The sequence below is a fragment of the Triticum urartu genome, chromosome 3A (genome assembly GCF_056163025.1).
Source record: "Triticum urartu cultivar PI428250 chromosome 3A, HENAU_Tu73, whole genome shotgun sequence".
NCBI lineage: Eukaryota > Viridiplantae > Streptophyta > Magnoliopsida > Poales > Poaceae > Triticum > Triticum urartu.
In genome coordinates, this window is record NC_141875.1 from 159,228,611 (window position 1) to 159,250,362 (window position 21,752).

Genomic DNA, 21,752 nt, shown 5'->3' on the forward strand with positions numbered 1-21,752 from the left:
GCTAACTGTTTCTCCATGGATGAGCGAGGTGCTGTCTTCTTCGAGAACCGTTTGGTGGTTCCCAAGAAACAACATCTGCGCCAGTTGATCCTTAAGGAAGCTCATGAATCCCCTCTCACCATTCATCCCGGTAGTACTAAAATGTATCAAGACCTACGCCAGAGGTTTTGGTGGACTAGGATGAAGAGGGAAATCGCTCAATACATTGCTAATTGCGACGTTTGTCGTCGTGTTAAAGAAGAGCATCAACGGCCTGCTGGCACTCTTCAACCTTTGGCTATTCCCGAATGGAAATGGGATAAAATCAGTATGGATTTCATCACTGGGTTTCCCAGGACCAAGAGAGGGAATAATGCCATCTTCGTCGTGATCGACCGTCTTTCCAAAGTAGCCCACTTTCTACCTGTTCGTGAGAGTATCACCGCTAGCCAGCTAGCCGATTTATACATCTCCCGAATAGTGTCTCTTCATGGTGTTCCATTGGAAATTAACTCAGACCGTGGGAGTCTCTTCACCTCTCGATTTTGGGAAAGTTTCCAAAATGCTATGGGAACTCGTCTCTCTTTTAGTACTGCCTTCCATCCTCAATCAAGTGGTCAAGTAGAGCGAGTCAATCAAATTCTGGAAGATATGCTCCGAGCTTCTGTCATCTCATTCGGAATGAGTTGGGAGAAATGCCTTCCATTCGCGGAGTTTGCTTATAACAATAGTTATCAAGCCAGCTTGGGCAAGGCTCCTTTCGAAGTTCTCTATGGACGAAAATGTCGAACGCCTCTTAACTGGTCAGAAACCGGGGAAAGACAACTCTTTGGCCCGGATATGATTCAGGAAGCAGAAGAGCAGGTTCGCGTTATTCGTGAGAAATTGAAAACAGCCCAATCTCGTCAAAAGAGTCAATATGATCGTAAACATAAGCCTATGACTTATGAAGTCGACGAGAAGGCTTACCTTCGGGTTACTCCATTAAAGGGAACCCACCGTTTCGGTATCAAAGGCAAATTGGCCCCTCGTTACAATGCAGCCTTTCGCATTCTTGCCAAACAAGGAGAAGTTGCCTACCAATTGGAACTACCTCCGCATCTTTCCAGAGTTCACGATGTCTTCCACGTTTCACAACTCAGGCGTTGCTTCGCGGATCCTATCCGTGGAGTGGACCACGAAACGCTTGATCTACAAGATAACCTCTCCTATCGGGAATATCCCGTTCGTATCCTTGATCAGGCCGAGCGTACCACTCGACGTCAGAATATCAAGTTTCTCAAGGTTCAATGGTCACACCATTCCGAGAAAGAAGCCACTTGGGAAAGGGAGGATCGTCTTCGACTTGAGTACCCCACCTTCTTCCCGGAGGATCCTAAATCTCGGGACGAGATTCTTTTGAGTGGGGGTGAGTTGTCACACCCTAGCTAGTTCAAGCATTAGAGTGTGCATCATGTTTAAATTTCTCTTAAATTTGAAATGGGCAAAGCAGAAACCCCCAACACCCCCCTAGAAACAACTAGGGTTTACTAAAATTATTTTCAATGAACCTGAAATGCCCTTCTAAAAAGTTCACCCTCCTTGTCTTGGGTTAAAACCTCTGGCAAAATTGGTGCACAATTTTCTAGGTCAACAGAAGGTCATTGAATTAAATCATAAGTATTTGAATTTGGGCATTTAAATGCTATAAAATAATTCAAATGCTCAAATAATCCTGGAAATAGATGTTTGCTGTTGGAAATAATCTAAACAGATCCCACAATTATTTTAAGGATTTTTGGAAACGTTTTAGTATTTTATTTAAAGCCCAACAGTTGCAGTTAATTAGAAAAAAAGAAACAAATAAAAAGAGAGAGAGAGAGGGAAGCCCACCCGGGCCTTACCTGTGCTGGCCCAGCCACCTAGCTCGGCCCAGCCTACTGGCTGTGCCAGTCGTCGTTGTCCTCGCGCCAGAAGGACGCGGAGCGCGTGGCTGGCGCTCACGGCCACACGCCGGCCACCTCCTGCTTCCGCCGACGCCTGGAGACGCCTAGGGGTGCCACGCGACCCCCACGTCCCCCTCTCATCCTCGCTCACTCTCCCCTCGTCTCCCTCACCCTCTCCCGCACCATGGCCGATGAGCTTGTCGCCATCTCACCGCTGTAGTCGCGCTCTCCGTCACCCCCTCGCCTCTCTGACCTGTCCAGAAGCTCCGCCGCGACGCCCTCGCCTTCCCCACCGAGCCACGCATCGCCGGAGGCCCTGCATCGCCGCCATCGGATCGTCTTCAACCTCGGTACCCGCCGGACGCCGTTCATCGATTCGCCTCGCTCCGGTCGCCCCCGAGCCCACTGAGCTGCTCATCGACCTCCCTGTGAGCTCTGCCGCCTTTCCCCTCTTCTTTCCCACGCGTTTGCACCCTCTAGGCCATAGTTCCACCATGGCCGAAGCTCGTCTCCGTTCGAGCTCGTCGCCGGCGTCGCTCCGGCGACCATTTGGTCCTCCCGTGCTATGCAACGTGCTTGACGCATCGCGTAGTGCCTCGCTAGCGCTTCAGTTTCCGTGTTTGCACGCCGCAGCCCACTCCCCACACATGGCCGAACTCCGGCCGCCGCCTTGGAGCTCGCCGTCGTCGTCTCCAGCGACCATAGGCCCGGCCTCCACCACCACTAGATGCGCGACTGCAAGAGCTCTCCAACGAGCCCAAGAACGGCCTCGCCCGTGCCCTGTGGGCGTTTTCCGAGCTGCGCCACCGTCTTGGGCCTCGCCAGCGTCGAGTCGCCGGTGAGTTTGACCCAGTTTGACTCCTGGGTGGGCCCAGGTAGACCCCCCTGAGTCTATGACAGGTGGGGCCGGTCTGCTAACTAATTTAGGATTAGTTTTATTTAATTTTAATTAAATCAGTCACTGACATGTGGGCCCAGGCCCCACTGATAGCTAATTAGTGTTAATCTAATCCTGTTAATTAGCTGAGAGGCTGACAGAAGGGGCCCACCAGTCAGGTTTGACCTGGGCTGGCGCCTTTGACCTGTTGAGGTCAGCATGACGGAATGCTGATGCAGTAATGCATTTTTTGGATTTATTTTTATTCAGGAATTTCCAGAAAATAGTTAAAACTTCTAAAAATCATAGAAAATCAACCATAGCTCCAAATGCAAAGATTTATATATGAAAAATGATCAGAAAAATTCAATCTATCCATCTGTAATGGTTTCATGCATGACAAAACAAGTTTACATTGCTGTTTAAGCAGAATAAGGAAATGCACTATTAAGGCCATGTTTAATGAGCTAATATTTGAATCTTTGATTCAAATGAGTTCATTCCTTTCTGTTATAGCTTGCATTAGGCCAAGACACATTCATATTGCCATGTCATAGCATGCATCATATTGTTGCATATCGTCATGTGTTGATTGTGTTCAGATGTGTTCTTCGTGGTAGGTTCTGCGTCCGAGGATATTCACGAGTATCCAACTGAAGGGCAGTATCCCACTACCACTCCATTAGGCAAGCAACCATTGATCATTCCGATACAAACCCATGTTCTCGCTTCTGCTCTTGTTTACTGCATTAAGACAACGCGATTCAAACTGCTGTGTGCTACGGTAGTTGAACCCTTATCCTCTACATGACCTGTCATTGCCACAGTAACTAGATGAAACCCACTAGCATGTGTAGGAGTTGATTGAGCCATGTATGTGATTCCTACCTTGCTATGCCTGCTATGCTTAGAGTTGTGTCAGGTCTGGTTCATCTGGGTGATGGGCCAGAGTGAAATGCTTATGCCTGTAATGTGAGGGATGTGTTGAACATGTTTTGGTAAAGGTATCGATGAGAGGCCATGTAGGAGTACATGGTGGGTTGTTTCATTGAGGCCGTCCCTAAGAACTGAGATCTGTATGTGTGATTTAAGATTCAGCTACTACCATGCATTGGGATCCTTAATTGACCCTCTCGGCTTCTTAACCACCCTAGTACTCTATCCAGGAGTTGCAAATAGTTTCTTGTGTTTGTAGGTTATGTGTTGGCGGCCGTGCGTAGCGCTGACCCTAGGGGTGGGCTATGTTGCGGTAGATACACCGTGGCACGGTGTACCGATTCACCCGTTTGGTGTCTCGGGATCCCTGTTCACATCGTTCGGGGCCGTATGTGGAAACCTCGGCCGGACTCCCTGCGGATGGAACCTAGATAGGCGATAAACCTGGACTAGAGACTTAAGTGTTTAGGTAGGCCGTGGCCGACACCCTCGCTGGGCTTCCGCTTGAAGGTTGCCGAGTACATGTCGTGTAAACAGCGGTAAGTGGTGAAAGCGTGTATGAAGAAGTACACCCCTGCAGGGTATAAAACTATTCGAATAGCCGCATCCGCGGTAAAGGACTACTTGGTTGCCTATACAGTTCATAGACAAGTTAATGGGTACTAATAAAAGACTCAAGATAAGTGTGAGTACTGAGGATGGCCCTCTCGTAGGATGACGAGGGAGGATCCCCGGTGGAGTATTGTGTTGGTGAGTAGTGGACTCGTGTGCGAAAACTATTTTACTGGTGAAGTTCCGTAGGATAGCTTAGCCAAGAGTCAAAGCTGGCTTGCTGCATTAACCCCACCACCTTCTTGAGAATAAGCATGTATAGTAGGTTCTGATGTAAGACTTGCTGAGTACCTTCACACTCATGTTTGCTTAATTACTATTTTCAGACGACAACACCGCCCCCTCCGATGGGTTCTACGTAGACCTTGACGTCGACGAGTGACTAGCCACCCAGGTGGTGATCCTGGCCATGGAGGGCCCTATGTAGATAGACAGGCTTCGAGAAGCCTTCTTTCTTTCTAGAGTCTGTACTCAGACTAGTTGCTTCCGCATGTGCTTGTATGTTTGTATGACTTGAGTGTCGGGTCATGTGACCCCTATCTGTATGAACATGTTATGTATGGCTCCCTGGAGCCTATAAATAAAGTACTTGAGTTGTAGAGTTTTGTTGTGATGCCATGTTGTATGTACTCATATCGGGCATATTGTGTGTATGATTGAAATGCTTGGTATGAGTGGGATCCGACAATCTAGTTGTTTATCCTTGGCAGCCTTTCTTATGGGGAAATGTAGTCTAGTGTTCCTCGAGCCATAGTAGTCCGCTACAGCCCGGTTCACCGGAGTCCTGCTAGCCTAGCACTACTGTTCAGGACACTTGACTGGCCGGCATGTGTTTCACTTCGTTCCTATGTCTGTCCCTTCGGGGAAATGTCACGCTGTGACTTCCGAAGTCCTGCCTAGCCTGCTATAGCCCGGGTTCCCCGGAGTCCTGTTAGCCCAGTGCTACAGCCCGGAATCAATCGCTGATGACCGACATGCTCGATGTGATTCATGTATGCCTGTCTCCATAGGTCTGTGCCGCTTTGGGTTCATGACTTGCCATGTCGGCCCGAGTTCTTTGTCATATGGATGCTAGCGACACTATCATGTACGTGAGCCAAAAGGTGCAAACGGTCCCGGGCCATGGTAAGGCGACACCCGTGGGATACCGTGCGTGAGGCCGCAAAGTGATATGAGGTGTTACCGGCTAGATCGATGTGACTTGGAATCGGGGTCCTGACATCAGTGTACTTATAATGACAGGTAGTTGTTCATGTACCATTACTCTGCAGCTTATTTTCCTTTGCCCTCCATTTTCTACACATCGGATCTATATTTACTCTTACCATAAGGTTGGTACTGAAGAAGTTTAGCTGTGCATCGCTCTTGTCTATACCTTTTGCCTGTATCGCTGCACTTACATTTATAGCTACTTGGTTATGTAGCATCACTCTTCATCTTATCTTAAATATTCTCCATTTTTTCGTATATTATCACATCTATATTTACTCGTAACAAAATGTAGAATAAAGACAATGCTTTTGAAGAAGATTCTGTGGTAAACTTCTTGAATTGCCCCCCCATCAGCATGGACAAGGCCTTTATAGAGCCTGTCTTCACCAATAATGTAAGTTTATCCATCTCAAGCCTTCAAACTTTGTTGTATATATTTGGTTAGGCATGACTGCAACAGCTGTTTATTTTTGGTGTTTGCATCAAATTGCTTGTTTAAAGTTTATTATATGTAGTTCATAAACAAAAGTTTGTCCTTTCTCAATTTAAGTTTTCAGTTGTACAACCAAGTTACTTCTTCATACCATGTAAATTAAACTATACAGAGCAAGTGATCTTCTTTTGCACCGCATGTATGCTTCTTCATCCGTAATCCAGTGGTGTGGTGAACCTACCCACTACAGCACAATGTCATATTCTGCAATGTCTTAACTATGAACAATGTCATATCATTCTACTATTATTTAAACCGTCTCTTTATTTGCCAATCTGAAATGGTATAGATTGACAGCACACTAACCATTGATACTTATGAGTTATTGATCTGTAATCCAGTGGTGTCGTGAAGCTGCCAACTCCTTCACAATGTCATTTCCTGCCATGTCTTGACCTGAACAATACCATATTGTGTTAATGCAAATTTAAAGTGTGTCACTTTATTCGTCAGTAAGAAATGTGATGAATTTTCAGTAATAATACTTTTATGTGCAAAACCTGTCATCTGTCTGCTTATTTATCTTTCAGAGTGAGGAAGATACAAGTGTTGAACAAGCGCAGTCTCATCATCTTGCTTAGCTGCTTGCCCTGCAGCTCCCCAGCAGGGCTAACCTTTCTTGAACTCTATTGAAGTGCTGTCGGTTTTGTATATTATTTTGTCGGCGTGTTTATTTGCACTGGTGGCGATCTTTGATGCCCAGTGTATGTAATCTGCTGTCTGCTTGTGCTTTATTATCATAGTGGCGAACTTTGATGCCCAGTGGATGTAATATGCCGTAATTTCTTTATTGTATAGTCTAGGTTTTTTCTTATTCACGATGCTGCAGTTATTTTACTGTATATATATCCTGTCTTCGCAGTAAACCGGCCAAACCGTAAAATTACGGTACATAATCGGGCCGTCATGCAATCACGATGTAGGTTGGGCCTGAAACGTGTCGAACAGCTCACGGGCGGGCAGCAGCCCGAAATGAACCCCGTCCCATGATTGTGCGAATCAAATCACAGGCTTTTAACTGGCCAAAAAATTGTCTCGGTCCTTGTTTGGCCCAATCAGATATCGGCTGCGAGCAGGCCGGATGCAAACTGGACCGTAGTTAGGCCCAACTATATGACGGGCTTTTAACAGGCTGAAATTAATATAGGGCCAAAATGTTAAATGGGCCCTTAACAGGGCAAAACTAATATCAGGCCGAATTACTAAGTGGGCCTTTAGCAAGTGGGCCCAAAAGCATAGTGTTCAGTTGACGGGCCAAATCTGATATGGGCCATAATTGAGCCCAAAGCCTCTTAAAGGGCCGGACCTGATCTAGGCCGTAATTTGGCCCAGAACGTGGTAGGCCTTTAACGGGCCGGACCTCATATGGGCCACTATTAGGCCCGGAGTGTCGCAGGCCAATAATGGACCGGATCAAATATGGGCCGGTATTTGGCCCAAAACATGGCAGGCAGTTAATGGGCCGAACTACTAGGGTCCTCAAAATCTTGTGGGCCTACAGCTGAGCTGGCCCATTAATGTTGGCGAAATCTCATGGGCCTTTAGCTGGGCCGGCCCATTATGATCCGCAAGAATCTTGTGGGCCTTTACCTGTGCGGCCCATTACGACACACAAGAATCTTGTGGGCCTTTACCTGGGCCGGCCCATTATGGCCCGCAAAATCTTGTGGGCCTTTAGCTGGGCCAGCCCATTATGGTCCGCAAAATCTCGTGGGCCTTTAGCTGGGCCGGCCTATTATGGTCCGCAAAATCTTGTGGGCCTTTAGTTGGGCCGGCCCATTTAAACTTGTTGGGCCGTGCTACGTGTCAACGTATCATAGGCGCCTTCTGTCCAGTGAGTGGATGACATCTGTCCCAACGATGAGCCGACACGTGTTTCCTCTAGCCAATGATGATTTTACACATGGAAAATCCCCATTGGTCGGGGCTGTTAACGGGTTATCGGATCCAAAACCCGACCCGATAGCTTAACGACGTTCCGTTACGATGGATGCCACGTGTCAGTCACCCTTGACGAAAGCACTTTTGTGACGTGCGATTTATCGTCATGGAATTGGACACTTCCATGATGATAATTTTGGTAATGTCATGGAACATTTCTACGACAGCACATGTATGACTATCTTGATTCTGTCATAAATTTTTCATGGATGTACATGCATGACAAAAAAGCGACCTATTGTGACAAACACGTATCATCACGGAAGTGTATTTTTTTGTAGTGATATTAGGTTTGGTACCGTTCTGCCCTAAACCATATTTTAGAGTTGTTAAACATGCAAAGTAAGGTCACCATGATAAACTAGGCATTTTCTACCCCAATTACATATAAAGTTTATTAAATTTGGAGCTACGGTTATTTAGTTATGAATTAAATCATTTTAACAAGTTATTTAAGCAAATTTAATCAAACAACAATTTAAAAATTTTAAACATAGATGAAAGTTGCAAATTATGAAACTAGATGAAATTCTAGTCATATTTCATATATAAATCAATTTAATCCGATGCACCATTTGTGAGTTATTAAATGCATTATCTAGGGGGACTTTTCAACAAAACTGGTAACTCTGGATTAATAGGCAAATTCGTCCGGAGCAGGAAAAAAACATAGCGGGCCGAAATTGATCACGGGCCAACAAGAAACAGTCGCTGGGGGAGGTAACTTACTGTAACGCCCTCGATGCGGCTATATCTCCCACGTGTCAAAGCACGACTTAGAGGCATAACCGCATTGAAAGCAATGTCGCAAGTGAGGTAATCTTCACACAACCCATGTAATACATAAGGGAAAGATACATAGTTGGCTTACAATCTCCACTTCACACATTTACACGAATAAAGCATTACATCATCCAGATACAATCAAGGTCCGACTACGAAACCAAAATAAAAGAAGACTACCCCAAAAGCTACACAGATCCCCGATCGTCCCGACTGGGCTCCACTACTGATCAACTAGAACGAAACAACACAAAGGACAAGATCTTCATCGAGCTCCTCCTGAGCTTGGTTGCGTCACCTGCTCGGTAACATCGGCACCTGCAAACTGGTTTTGGAAGTATCTGTGAGTCACGGGGACTCAGCAATCTCACACCCTCGCGATTAAGACTATTTAAGCTTATGGGTAAGGTAACCATATGATGTGGAGCTGCAGCAAGCGACTAGCATATATGGTAGCTAACATACGCAAATGAGAGTGATAAGAGAAGGCAAAGCACGATCGAGAAACTATGATCAAGAAGTGATCCTAGAACAACCTACGTCAAGCATTACTCCAACACCGTGTTCACTTCCCGGACTCCGCCGAGAAGAGACCATCACGGTTACCCACACGGTTGATGTATTTTAATTAAGGTCAACTTCAGGTTTTCTACAACCGGACATTAACAAATTCCCATCTGCCCATAACCGCGGGCACGGCTTTCGAAAGTTCAAATCCCTGCAGGGGTGTCCCAACTTAGCCCATGACAAGCTCTCACGGTCAATGAAGGATATACCTTCTCCCGAGACATTCCGATCAGACTCGGAATCCCGGTTCTACAAGACAACTTTGACAAGTTAAAACAAATCCAGCAACACCACCCGAATGTGCCGACAAATCCCGATAGGAGCTGCACATATCTCGTTCTCAGGGCACACTCAGATTGTCTAAACTTCCGGTTGGCCAGCCCAGAGTTGCGCCTAGTGGCCACTGGCGGCTGACAGGTTGGACCAACACTCAGAGGAGCACTGGCCCCGGGGGGGGGGGGTTAAAATAATGATGACCCTTGAGTCTGCAGAACCCAAGGGAAAGAAAAGACTAGGTGGCAAATGGTAAAACCAAGGTTGGGCATTGCTGGAGGAGTTTTATTCAAGGCGAACTGTCAAGGGGTTCCCATTATAACCCAACCGCGTAAGGAACACAAAATCCGGGAACATAACACCGATATGACGGAAACTAGGGCGGGAAGAGTGGAACAAAACACCAGGCATAAGGCCGAGCCTTCCACCCTTTACCAAGTATATAGATGCATTAATTAAATAAGAGATATTGTGATATCCCAACAAGTTAACATGTTCCAACAAGGAACAACATCTCCATGTTCCAACAAGGAACAAACTTCAATCTTCACTTGCAACTAACAACGCTATAAGAGGGGCTGAGCAAAGCAGTAACATAGCCAAACAACTGTTTGCTAGGACAAGGTGGGTTAGAGGCTTGGTTGAACAATATGGGAGGCATGATAAGCAAGTGGTAGGTATCGCAACATAGGCATAGCAAAAGAGCAAGCAACTAGCAAGCGAAGATAGAAGTGATTTCGAGGGTATGGTCATCTTGCCTGACATCCCGCAAGGAAGAAGAACGAGTCCATGAAGAAGACAAACGGACGTAGTCGAACGGGTCCTCACAAACGCGGCGTTATCGGAACCAACCCGAAGAAGCAACACCGGAAAGAGAGCAAACAACATGGTAAACAACCACCACATAAACATGGCATGATGCACAACCAAGTATGATGCATGTCCGGTTTAATGAAGCATGGCATGGCAAAGTGCAACAAACAACACTACAAATTAAGTGGAGCTCAATATGCAATGGAGTTGCATATTGAAGAAAACACCACATGACTTATTTAGTTCCCTCTCGTTTATGTACCCAACAAGATTAAATGTTGTTTAGCATGGCAAGAGGGTTAAGCAAAGTAAAACTACCTATCTAGGCAAGTTTAAATGAGGCCGGAACAACAAGCAACAAGTCCGGAAAAATCCTCATGTGCATATTTTAGGTTTGGTCCTGTTCTGCCCTAAACATAATTTTAGAGTTATTAAACATGCAAAGTAAGGTCACCATGTTAAACTAGGCATTTTTCTACCCCATTTGCATATAAAGTTTATTAGATTTGGAGCTACGGTTAATTAGTTATGAATTAAATCATTTTAGCAAGTTATTTAAGCAAATTTAAACAAACAACATCTTAAACATTTTAAACATAGATGAAAGTTGCATATTATTAAAGTAGATGAAAAACTAAGCAAGTTTCATATACAAAGTTTTTACATATGATGCTTAGTTTGTGAGTTAAAATATGCATGAAGTTCAAGGGTGTTTCTACAAAACTATTTTAGTGGAATAAAAGATAAATTCGCAGAAACTGGGAAAAATGTAGAAGTGAGCCGAATCTGGGACAAGGCCAACAGCAGGAACGAAAAAAAAGGTGGGGCGCTGGGTGGCCTCACCCATGGGCCAGGCCCAGTTTGCGGGGAGGAAGAGGCCAAGGCAGGCCAAGCGCCGCTGGGCTGGCTGGATCGACGAGGAGGTGGAAGGGGGCATAGTCAACGCGAGCGGTGGCTGCGTGCGTTCGCTGTTCTTTCTCTGCTCGACAGAGACAAAGCAGCGGCGACGACAGGGACTTGACGAACGCAGCGGCGAGGAGAAGACTCCGGCGAGGGACTTGGCGCGATCCCGACGATGCGAACGAGGTGAGGAGGAGCGGATCCAGGCGGGGGCGTCCGGGAAAAGGGGCACGGGCGCGGACCCGACGGAGACAACTGGGACGTGGCGGCGCTTGGCGGCGAGCTTGAGGCGTCGGCCACGTCAGCTATGGCGAGTCCCTGAGGCGGGGATGTAGGACCCGGGCGCGAGCTTGGGTTGTAGCCACCCATGGCGCTGCAACAGGAGGGCTGCGGTTTGGAACGTGGAAGATCAGGCGAGGGGATGCGCTATCTCCGGCGGTGGCACGAATTCCGGAGCGGAGGCAAGGTCTTGGTGACGGCGCTGGTTGCCTGGTCGAAGACGGTGATGAGGAAGGTCGGGCGAGGCAGCTTGAGCTCGGCGGCTGGACTCATCCTATAGCCAAACAGAGAGGGAGGGGATTCGGGTAAGAGAGAGAGAGATGAGAGAGCCAGAGGAAGGAGGGGACGGAGAAAAGGTGCGGCGACCTGCTAATGCTTGATGGCGAAGGGAGCTTCGATGGCGTTGCTGCTTGCGGCGGCGCACGGGAAGCATGAGAGTATGCAGGGGGTTCGAGCGAGGAAGCAACAGAGGATGGAGGAGGAGGCGATGTGGCGCTGGTCGGTTGGTGGTTTGGATTAGATCTGGGGGGATCCCGAGAGAGTGGCGGCGGCGCTAGGGTAGGATCCCTAAAAAATAGGGTTGTCCAAAATGGACTAGGGATAGACTATATATATATCAAAAGGATTTTTGTGTAGGGGCTAATCTGTCCCTTCGATCGTAATCGGACGGTCAGGAAAAAAGGCTAGGGAGTCCAAATAAGAAAAACGGTGATGTTTTGTAGACGTTTGGGGATGATCCGGACACAACAGTAGCGCCTGTCTGGGTCGGGTCCGGGACAACTTTTCGGACGCATGCGCAAGGGGGTTTGATGCACTGAGCAGAGAGGGTTAGGGGCCTGGGGGGTTGGTAGCAGACTGTGCAGAAAGCTTTGGGCTGAGAGAAGAGAAGAGAAGAGAGAGAGAGAGAGCCCGGCAGCAGTTTTTGGAGACCGAAAACGTCCGACGTTAGACCGGCTATGATGCCGCTATAATTATCCATTGGGGCATCAAACAAACTCCGAATGCGATGAAACTTGGCAGGCGGCCTACCTACAACATAACAACATCGCATGCCAACTTTCAACCCATTCCGAGAACATTTTCCGTCCACTTATAAAATAATATTTCGGACGTGCCGCGAGCGCGTGCAAGTGTGTCTGGGATCAGAACGGACAACGGACGGAAGTGGGGGAACCCGGACGGATGCAAGTTTTGAAAACATGATGATGCAATGCACATGATGACATGACAAGATGCAACACGCAAGCGAATGACATGACAACGACATCGAATAACTAGAAGACACCTGGCGCAACGGTCTCGGGGCGTTACATTTACCCTGGGCCAAGGCCCAAGTTGATGGAGTCAGCTAGGCCGCCGGGCTTGTGGCTGGGCCTAATGTGGAGGCCAGCAAGCAACCCACGCGTGAGACGGGCGCAGTCAATGCGCGGTCAAGCGCTGTGGCGCGCTGCTCGACCTGAAGCAGGGGATGCAGGGGAAGCAGGGCGGCGAGGGCTCCGGGAAGACGGCGGTGGGACGCCAGAAGCAGCAGAATATGTCGGGGATGGGGGATCCATGCGTGTGGAAGCCGAGGGCGCTGGATCCGGGCGTGGGACGCGACCTGAAGGAGAGGTTGGCCATGGCGGGTCCTTGTAGATAGAGAGATGAGAGGAAGTCGAGGTCGGGAACGGCATGGAGGCGCCGTGGCTCCGGAGGAGGTCGAGGTTCACCGCGGGCGGACGGTGCTCCGGCGGCTGACGCAGGGTGGTGATTCTCCCGATCCATTCTGGATCGAGGCATGAGAGGAGGTCGAGGTTTGCCGGGACATGCGGGGTTGCTGGATCCCGATCCTCTGCGGGATGAACTGCGACAACGGGGGCCGTTGGATGCTGATCTGACGGCTCTAGATGGATGGACGACTGGTGGAAGTGAGGAGGTGGATGGCTGCGGGTGGATATGGAGGCTGGCTCGTTATTGGGGGCGCGCGAAAAAAGAGGAGGAGACCAGGTGGCTGGCGGCGACGGCTGGACAGGGGAGGATCCCTAGGAAAATAGGGTTAGGTCCAAAATGGACTATGGGTAGACTATATATATGGAAAGGAGGGAAGTTTGGATCTTCCGATCGAAATCCGATGGAAGAGAATAAATAGGCTTGGGAGTCCATAAAAGAAAATGGGGATGATTTAGGGATGTTTGGGGACGATCCGGACCCAACGATGACGACTATCCGGGTCGGGTTCAGGACAACTTTTGGACGCGCACGTGAGGAGGGCCGCGGGCTGATGAGAGAGGTTAGACTGGGCCTGGCAGTAGGTAGTGGACTGTGTAGGAGGTCTAGAGGGGAAAGAGGGGGAAAGCCCGGCAACAGTTTTCTAAGACCGAAAACGTCCGATGTTTCACCAGCTATATTGCCGCTATATGTTTAACAATTGGGCTATCAAACGAGCTCCAAATGCGATGAAACTTGGCAGGTGGCCTACCTACACTATAATAAGACCGCACGCCAACTTTCAACCCATTCCGAGAACATTTTCTGGCCATTTATAAAAATACTATTTCAGACATGCCGCGGGCGCGTGCGAGTGTGGTTGGGCTCAGAACGGACAACGGACGGAACTGGGGAAGGCCGGGACGGATGCAAGTTTTGAAAACATGCAGATGCAATGCAAATGATGACATGACAAGATGAAACACGCAAGCGAATGACATGGCAACAACAGCGAATAACTGGAAGACACCTGGCGCAATGGTTTCGGGGCGTCACAAGAGGTATCTCTGGGCCCTCTCGGTAATGCACATCACTATAAGCCTTGCAAGCAATGCAACTAATGAGTTAGTTGCAGGATGATGTATTACGGAACGAGTAAAGAGACTTGCCGGTAACGAGATTGAGCTTGGTATTAAGATACCGTCGATCGAATGTCTGGCAAGTAACTTACCGATGACAAAGGGAACAACGTATATTGTTATGCGGTTTGACCGATAAAGATCTTTGTAGAATATGTAGGAACCAATATGAGCATCCAGGTTCCGCTATTGGTTATTGACCGGAGACCTGTCTCGGTCATGTCTACATAGTTCTCGAACCCGTAGGGTCCGCACGCTTAAAGTTCTGTGACGATCGGTATTATGAGTTTATGTGATTTGATGTACCGAAGGTAGTTTGGAGTCCCAGATGAGATCGGGGATATGACGAGGAGTCTCGAAATGGTCGAGATATAAAGATCGATATATTGGATGACTATATTCGGACATCGGAAAGGTTCCGAGTGATTCGGGTATTTTTCGGAGTATCGGGGAGTTACAGGAATACGGGAAGAAGTATTGGGCCTCAATGGGCCAAGTGGTGGAAGAGAGGAGGCAGGGTGTGCGCCCCCTAGCCCAAACCAAATTAGACTAGGGGACGGGCCCCCCTTTCCTCCGTTTCCTCCCTCTCCTTCCTTCTGCCCTTCCCCCTTCCTTTCCTCCTCCTAGTAGGAGTAGGAAAGGGGAGTCCTACTCCTACTAGGAGGAGGACTCCTCCTCCTGGCGCGACCTATAGGGCCGGCCGGCCTCCCCCTTGCTCCTTTATATACGGGGGCAGGGGGCACCCTAGAACACACAAGTTGATCAGTTGATCTTTTAGCCGTGTGCGGTATAATCCACCTCGGTCATATTGTAGCGGTGCTTAGGCGATGCCCTGCGTCGGTAGCATCATTATCACCGTCATCACGTCGTCGTGCTGACGGAATTCTCCCTTGAAGCTCTGCTGGATCGGAGTTTGTGGGACGTCACTGAGCTGAACGTGTGCTGAACTCGGAGGTGTCGTACGTTCGGTACTTGGATCGGTCGGATCGTGAATACATATGAATACATCAACCGCGTTCTCATAACGCTTCTGCTTACGGTCTATGAGGGTATGTGGACGACACTCTCCCCTCTCATTGCTATGCATCACCATGATCTTGCGTTGGCGTAGGATTTTTTTTTGAAATTACTGCGTTCTCCAACAGTGGTATCAGGGCCAGCTTTATGTGTAGATGTTATATGCACGAGTAGAACACAAGTGAGTTGTGGGCGATACAAGTCATACTGCTTACCAGCATGTCATACTTTGGTTCGGCGGTATTGTTGGATGAAGCGGCCCGGACCGACATTACGCGTACGCTTACGCGAGACTAGTTCTACCGACGTGCTTTGCACACAGGTGGCTAGCGGGTGTCAGTTTCTCCAACTTTAGTTGAACCGAGTGTGACTACGCCCGGTCCTTGTTGAAGGTTAAAACAACACTAACTTGACGAAATATCCTTGTGGTTTTGATGCGTAGGTAAGAACGGTTCTTGCTCAGCCCGTAGCAGCCACGTAAAACTTGCAACAACAAAGTAGAAGACGTCTAACTTGTTTTTGCAGGGTATGTTGTGATGTGATATGTTCAAGACATGATGCTAAATTGTTGTATGAGATGATCATGTTTTGTTAAAGTTATCGGCAACTGGCAGGAGCATTATGGTTGTCTCTTTATTGCATAAGATGCAAGTGCCATGTAATTGCTTTACTTTATCGCTATGCGATAGCAATAGTTGCAAAAGCAATACCTGGTGAGATGACCATGTGACGACACATTGATAAAAGATCAAGATGATGGAGATCATGGTGTCATGCCAGTAACAATGGAAATCATGACACTACTTTAGTGATGGAGATCAAAGGCACAAGATGATGATGGCCATATCATGTCACATTTTTTTGATTGCATGTGATGTTTATCTTTTATACATCTTATTTTATTTAGTTCGATGGTAGCATTATAAGATGATCTCTCACTAAATTTCAAGGTATAAGTGTTTTCCCTGAGTATGCACCGTTGCAACAGTTCGTCGTGCCGATACACCACGTGATGATCGGGTGTGATAAGCTCTACGTTCACATACAACGGGTGCAAGCCAGTTTTGCACACGTGGAATACTCGGGTTAAACTTGACGAGCCTAGCATATGCAGATATGGCCTCGGAACACCGGAGACCGAAAGGTCGAGCATGAATCATATAGTAGATATGATCAACATAGTGATGTTCACCATTGAAAACTACTCCATCTCCCGTGATGATCGGACATGGTTTAGTTGATATGGATCACGTGATCACTTAGATGATTAGAGGGATGTCTGTCTAAGTGGGAGTTCTTAAATATGATTAATTGAACTTTAAATTTATCATGAACTTAGTCCTGATAGTATTTGCATATCTATGTTGTAGATTAATAGCTCGCACATAACTTCCCCGTTTATTTTGATGTGTTCCTAGAGAAAAATAAATTGAAAGATGTTAGTAGAAATGATGCAGATTGGATCCGTGATCTGAGGATTGTCCTCATTGGTGCACAGAAGAATTATGTCCTTGATGCACCGCTAGGTGATGGACCTATTGCAGGAGCATATGCAGACGTTATGAACGTTTGTCAAAGCTCGGTATGATGACATACTTGATAGTTTAGTGCACCATGCTTTAAGGCTTAGAACCAGGACTTCAAAAAAAGTTTTGAACGTGACGGAGCATATAAGATGTTCCAAGAGCTGAAATTGGTATTTCAGACTCATGCCGTAGTCGAGAGGTTTGAGACCTTTGACAGGTACTTTGCCTACAAGATGGAGGAGAATGGCTCAGCTAGTGAGCATGTGCTTAGAATGTCTGAGTACTACAATCACTTGAATCAAGTGGGAGTTAATATTCCAGATAAGATAGTGATTGACATAGTTCTCTAGTCACTGTCACCAAGTTACTAGAACTTCGTGATGAACTATAATATGCAAGGGATAACAGAAACGATTCCCAAGCTCTTCGTGATGCTAAAATCGACGAAGGTAGAAATCAAGAAATACATCAAGTGTTGATGGTTGACAAGACCACTAGTTTCAGCTAAAAGGGGAAGGGAAAGAAAGGGAACTTCAAGAAGAACGGCAAGCAAGTTGCTGCTCAAGTAAAGAAGCCCAAGTCTAGACCTAAGCCTGAGACTAAGTGCTTCTACTGCAAAGGGACTGGTCACTGGAAGCAGAACTGCCCCAAGTATCTGGTGGATAAGAAGGATGGCAAAGTGAACAAAGGTATATTTGATATACATGTTATTGATGTGTACTTTACTAGTGTTTATAGCAAACCCCTCGGTATTTGATACTAGTTGAGTTCCTAAGCGTAGTAACTCGAAACGGGAGTTGCAAAATAAACAAAGACTAGTTGAGGACGAGGTGACGATGTGTGTTGGAAATGATTCCAAGGTTGATAAGATCACCATCACACACTCCCTTTACCTTCGGGATTAGTGTTGAACCTAAAATAAATGTTATTTGGTGTTTGCGTTGAGCATAATATGATTGGATCATGTTTATTGCAATATGGTTATTCATTTAAGCCAAAGAATAATTGTTATTCTGTTTACATGAATAAAACCTTCTGTGGTCATACACCCAAGGTGAATGGTTTATTGAATCTCAATCGTAGTGATACACATATTCATAATATTGAAGCCAAAAGATGCAAAGTTAATAATGATAGTGCAACCTATTTGTGGCACTGCCGTTTAGGTCATATTGGTGTAAAGCGCATGAACAAAATCCATGCTGATGGGATTTTGGAATCACTTGATTATGAATCAGCTGATGCTTGCGAACCATGCCTCATGGGCAAGATGACTAAAACTTCGTTCTCCGGAATAGTGGAGCAAGCAACTGACTTATTGGAAATAATACATACTGATGTATGCAATCCGATGAGTGTTGAGGCTCGCGGCGGGTATCGTTATTTTCTGATCTTCACAGATGAATTGAGCAGATATGGGTATATCTACTTGATGAAACATAAGTCTGAAACATTTGAAAAGTTCAAAGAATTTCAGAGTGAAGTGGAAAATCATCGTAACAAGAAAGTAAAGTTTCTGCGATCTAATCATGGAGGAGAATATTTGAGTTACGAGTTTGATCTTCATTTGAAACAATGCGAAATAGTTTCGCAACTCACGCCACCTGGAACACCACAGCGTAATGATGTGTCTGAACGTCATAACCGTACTTTATTAGATATGGTGCGATCTATTATGTCTCTTACCAATTTATCACTATCATGTTGGGATTATGCATTAGAGATAGCTGCATTCACGTTAAATAGGGCACCATCTAAATCCGTTGAGACGACACCATATGAACTGTGGTTTGGCCAGAAACCTAAGCCGCCATTTCTTAAAATTTGGGTCTGCGATGCTTATGTGAAAAAGTTTCAACCTAATAAGCTCGAACCCAAATCGGAGAAATGTGTCTTCATAGAATACCCAAAGGAAGCTGCTGGGTACACCTTCTATCATAGATCCAAAGGCAAGATCTTTGTTGCTAAAAGTGGATTCTTTCTAGAGAAGGAGTTTATCTTGAAAGAAGTGAGTGGGAGGAATGTAGAACTTGATGAGATAATTGTAACTTCTCCCGAGTTGGAAAGTAGTTCATCACATAAATCAGTTCTAGTGATCTCTACTCCAATTAGTGAGGAAGCTAATGATGATGATCATGAAACTTCAGATCAAGTTACTACCGAACCTCGTAGGACAACCAGAGTATGGTCCGCACCAGAGCGGTATGGTAATCCTTTCTGGAAGTCATGTTACTAGACCATGACGAACCTACGGGCTATGAGGAAGCGATGATGAGCCCAGATTCCGCGAAATGGCTTGAGGCCATGAAATCGGAGATGGTATCTATGTATGAGAACAAAGTATGGACTTTCATTGACTTCCCTATGATCAGTGAGTCATTAAGAATAAATGGATCTTTAAGAGGAAGACGGACGCTAATAGTAGTGTTACTATCTACAAAGCTCGAATTGTTGCAAAATGTTTTCGACAAGTTCAAGGTGTTGACTACGATGAGATTTTCTCATTCGTATCGATGCTTAAAAGTCTATCCGAATCATGTTAGCAGTTGCCGCATTTTATGAAATCTAGCAAATGGATGTCTCAACTGTATTCCTTAATGGATTTCTTAAAGAAGAGTTGTATATGATGCAACCGGAAGGTTTTTTCGATCCTAAAGGTGCTAACAAAGTGAGCAAGCTCCAGCGATCCATCTATGGGCTGGTGCAAGCATCTCGGAGTTTGAATATATGCTTTGATAAAGTGATCAAAGCATATGGTTTTATACAGACTTGCGGTGAAGCCTGTATTTACAAGAAAGTGAGTGGGAGCACTACAACATTTCTGATAAGTATATGTGAATGACATATTGTTGATCGGAAATAATGTAAAATTTTCTGGAAAGTATAAAGGAGTGTTTGAAAAGAGTTTGTCAAAGAAAGACCTCAATGAAGCTGCTTATACATTGAGCATCAAGATCTATAGAGATAGATCAAGACGCTTGATAAGTTTTTTTCAATGAGTACATACCTTGACAAGATTTTGAAGTAGTTCAAAATGGAACAGTCAAAGAAGTAGTTCTTCCCTGTGTTGCAAGGTGTGAAGTTGAGTAAAGACTCAATATCCGACCACGGCAGAAAATAGAAAGAGAATGAAAAGTCATTCCCTATGCCTCAGTCATAGGTTCTACGAAGTATGCTATGCTGTGTACCAGACCTATTGTGTACCTCACCATAAGTTTGCCAAGAGGGTAGAATAGTGATCTAAGAGTAGATGACTAGACAGCGGTCAAAAATATCCTTAGTGGAATAAGGAAATGTTTCTCGGTTATGGAGGAGACAAAGAGTTCGTCGTAAAGAGTTACGTCCATGCAAGCTTTGACACCAATCTGGATGACTCTAAGTCTCGATGTAGATACATATTGAAAGTGGGAGCAATTAGCTAGAGTAGCTCCATGCAAAGCATTGTAGACATAGAAAATTTGCAAAATACATAGGGCTCTGAATGTGGCAAACCCGTTGACTAAATTTCTCTCACAAGCAAAACATGATCACTCTTTATGTGTTAATCACATAGCGATGAGAACTAGATTACCGACTCTAGTAAACCCTTTGGGTGTTAGTCACATGGAGATGTGAACTAACCACATAAAGATGTGAACTATTGATGTTAAATCACATGACGATGTGAACTAGATTATTGACTCTAGTGCAAGTGGGTGTCGGTGTCAAAACCGGCGGATCTCGGGTAGGGGGTCCCGAACTGTGCGTCTAAGGCGGATGGTAACAGGAGACTGGGACAAGATGTTTACCCAGGTTCGGGCCCTCTTGATGGAGGTAATACCCTACTTCCTGCTTGATTCTTCTTGATGATATGAGTATTACAAGAGTTGATCTACCACGAGATCGTAGAGGCTAACCCTAGAAGCTAGCCTATGGTATGATTGTATGTTGTCCTACAGACTAAACCCTCCTATTTATATAGACACCGGAGGGGGCTAGGGTTACACAAGGTCGGTTACAAGGGAGGAGATTTACATATCGGTATTGCCTAGCTTGCCTTCCACGCCAAGGAGAGTCCCATCCGGACACGGGGCGAAGTCTTCAATCTTGTATCTTCATAGTCCAACAGCCCGGGAAAAGGGTATAGTCCGGCTATCCGGAGACCCCCTAATCCAGGAGTCCCTCAGTAGCCCCTGAACCAGGCTTCAATGACGACGAGTCCGGCGCGCAGTATTGTCTTCGGCATTGCAAGGCGGGTTCCTCCTCCGAATACTCCATAGAAATTTTTTGAACTCAAGGATAGTGTCCGGCTTTGCAAAACAAGTTCCACACCCCACCGTAGAGAGAATAATATTTCCATAAATCTAATCTGCTGTCACGTTTTGACAGCACGGCATCACGTCATGGCCCGGTCTTTATCTGAACCTTTTTTCTCAACCAGCGCTGCGCATATTGCGAGGCGGTTTTTCCGACGCGTGTTGTTAAAGCAGAGATCGTGTCCCCCTTATTACGGGATTCTCATCAATACAGACATGGGTAATCCAATCATTCCTATTGGTATGACTCCTAGATCTTAGGTAAGTCCCAAACGGCCACAAGGAGGACGCTTGATATTCACCTCCTTTATAAAGAGGGCGAGGCCTGTCCTTTTCCCCCCTCGTGCTCAATCGAATTCTTTCCCCGCCTCGAGTTCCAACACCCAAGGCTCAGGCCAGGCGCTTCGGACCTTCAACCATGTCCAGATCCAACCTTCAAGGTCGGTGGATGCCTTCCTCTGTCACAGAGGAGGAAATGAAAAAGCTGAGAGAGGCCAGA